The sequence below is a fragment of the Toxorhynchites rutilus genome, chromosome 2, assembly GCF_029784135.1.
Source record: "Toxorhynchites rutilus septentrionalis strain SRP chromosome 2, ASM2978413v1, whole genome shotgun sequence".
Classification (NCBI taxonomy): Eukaryota; Metazoa; Arthropoda; class Insecta; order Diptera; family Culicidae; genus Toxorhynchites; species Toxorhynchites rutilus.
In genome coordinates, this window is record NC_073745.1 from 42470498 (window position 1) to 42473564 (window position 3067).

General features: G+C 40.2%; 1 non-coding gene across 1 annotated transcript; it reads left to right on the forward strand.

Annotated features, from left to right (window-relative positions):
* Positions 1-2576: 2576 nt before the first annotated feature.
* On the forward strand, positions 2577-2658 carry Trnal-aag (transfer RNA leucine (anticodon AAG)). The gene has a single exon. It is a non-coding gene; the product is annotated as a tRNA-Leu (tRNA).
* The last annotated feature ends 409 nt before the right edge of the window (positions 2659-3067 follow it).

Here is a 3067-nt window from a genome sequence, read left to right on the forward strand (position 1 = left end):
AAGAGAAAGAGAAAGAGGAAAGAGAAAGAGAAAGAGAAGAGAAGAGAAAGAGAAAGAGAAAGAGAAAGAGGAAAGAGAAAGAGAAAAGAGAAAGAGAAAGAGAAAGAGAAAGAGAAAGAGAAAGAGGAAGAGGAAGAGGAATACCCGGCCCAGGCAGAGAAAAATATATTCTCGTTCATGTTCTTCTTTATCGTCTTAGAGAACACCTTCCAACTTCATTTTATCGATGAGGTGTAATATTATCACGCTCCTTTATAATAGCGCTGGCAGCTATATGGATAGCGTGGTCGTGTAAAGTAACTTTGCATTCCAGCCGGCCTTGGTTCGATCCCCATTGACGTCGTATGAACTTTTTTTTTTTTGCACAATCCCAAATGAAAAGAGAAAAGAAAACAGAAAGAGATGTCTGCTCGCATACATACAAACCATTTTTAAGCTTTTAAAATAGCTCATTATTTGCGCATTTGACTCTCATGCACAGGAAATGGCATCTTTTCTACCAAGGATGACATGTTTTCTGCCAACGCTAGTTTGGGTGTACTAACGAGTGATAGAGCTATGTTTTGTAAGTTCCCAACACCACCTCTAGGATCCAACGGATGAACCAGCATATAATAGAGAAGGTGAAGGTTTATACAGAAAGGTCATGACTAACGAGATTCTGGGAAGAGGTGAATATTTTCATGATAATATGGAGAATATCAATATCGAAGACACGATTTTCTAGATTGCACAAGCTTAAGAGGTAATGCTAGAGTCTGACATCCAGGAAACCTGAAAAATGGATGATGATGAAGACGATTCGCCATTGTCCGTATTGCAAGAAGAGCCGAGGAGTATTGCAAAAGCAATCACACGTCTGGATATAATTAATCAATACGATAGTTTTAAGTTTAAATTTTAATTTTAAAGTTATAATAATTAAAATTCTAAATTTTGCTATCAGTAGCAAAATATTTCTTAATTTTTTTCAACGCTTCGATACAACGCACAAAGTTTCAGTTGAATTGTACGTCATATTGAAGTTTCCCTGTACTACTACTTATGCAGGCTTCTCAATATGATCACTTCGCTAATCCTGATCTTATATTTAATTTTAAACTACTAATCTAAATCTAAAAAAAAATCAAAATCGTCGTTTCATGTAGAGATTTATCTTGCAATAGCCTTCCTTTAATAAATTGAATAAAAGAAATAAATTCATTAAAATACATAGCTAATGAATTAGCTAGTAAGTCGCTTCGGTAACGATCCAACTTTATTCGTGCCCTGCGCCTTCAGTCAGGGGGGAAATAAAGCTTGATTAGGTGTTTTGCCGCTGCCACACAACACACAACTGGTACAGCTCTAGTCCCGGAACGAACTGAAGTTTATGTAAATTTAATCAGATTTAGAGAAACCACGGCAAAGTATCGGATTTGAATATTATATAACACCTTCGCTAGGGCCACTGACTGTACTTTCGTTGCCAGCCGGTTTCATGCCAAAGAGTGTAATCTGTTCTGTTGGGTTCTGTTGGGCTGTCGAAACACGCGGACCGCAATGGGGAAGGTGTGCGGGAACATTTTCCAACTGCCACCAAATTGGTACGTTCCGGGTGTGTGAGGGCTCTAGCATCTAGCATTTCCTGGATTGCCTTCCCGTGCAAACCACACCGGGAGGAAGTGTACCGTGAACGTACACGAGTAATTCTCAGCGTTCCGACACGTGCTTCTGCTAGGGCTCGGGAATTATAAATATGTATCGTCGAGCAACACCGCTGCAACTATTGGTGACTTACACATTGTTGCTAAATTTAACATGCAAACTCAAGTATTCATTCCTACATCGGTGCCGGGAACCCGTGAGAGATTAGTAAACAAGTTTCGTCGAACGCCACCAGGACAGGATGGGGAAAAATGATGCAACAGTGAGCTAGAATTAAGTCACTCAAGTGGTTTAATTATTCTTATCCCGATGGTGGTGATGGTGGCTGGAATCGCGAGAGTGCTTGGGTTCTTGCACCGACGGAACCAAAGCCCAGCACTTCTCGGTTCTGATCCAACAGGGAAGGCGAAAGATTGGTTTTAATCATAGACAATCTTTGTATGTAATTTAGTGTATAATTTAGCACCTAATCTGTGCGGGCAGCGATTTTAGCGCTTCCGTGCTCGGGTGATAATCACATTCCCCACCCCAAAAACACGCGATCCGTGGCGAGAGCTGAGTAATTCCCACTGCTTGCCAGGATTAATTGGCATTTAGAGATAGAGAGAAAAACAAAGATATAATCCATGCTAACCAGGTCTGATTATAGAGTGTAGCGTGAAATTGTCGAGTGCAAATGGGGGACACTACAAGTGCAATGTTTGTTAGTGCATCGTTAGGGTGCGTCCACATCAGCACGATATCACACGATAGTGGATGTTTACATGGTTCATTTTCGTAAATTTGCTTATGTGATTTATTTTCATGGAAATGAAACGAGCAGTATATTTTCTAGATTATCGAGTGATTTCCAGCTGGTGAAAACTAGGCTTTAGATGCTGAATATTAGGACAATGAAACGTTCCTGCTAATTCATTTACCTACTAAGAGGTAGCGTGGCCGAGCGGTCTAAGGCGCTGGTTTAAGGCACCAGTCACTTCGGTGGCGTGGGTTCGAATCCCACCGCTGCCATGATTATTTTATACGTGACCATGGGTGATATACGTACGCTGGAGAGCAGGGCTCTGCATAGTCATAGTCAACTGAGGATAGTCAGCTGACTATCTGACTGATTATAACCGTAGTCAGTTATTAACACTAAACCTACTGATGTTCCATGTACATCTATTCCTACCACAGTGGGTCAAGTGACCCTTTATGAATAGTTTAGTGAACAACGACTCGATTTGTTGAGTTTTGTTGAAAACGTGGCATATCATATGTCTCCTATATATTTCGACATTTTGGGATAATAATTATTAGTAAAATATTTAAATTACAATTTTTGACACGCGAAATAGCACTGTAGCTTGGAATGGTTAATGTTAGCTCGCTTGGATAGTCCGCCATACAATTAAATCTGATCATTCACTATACATTC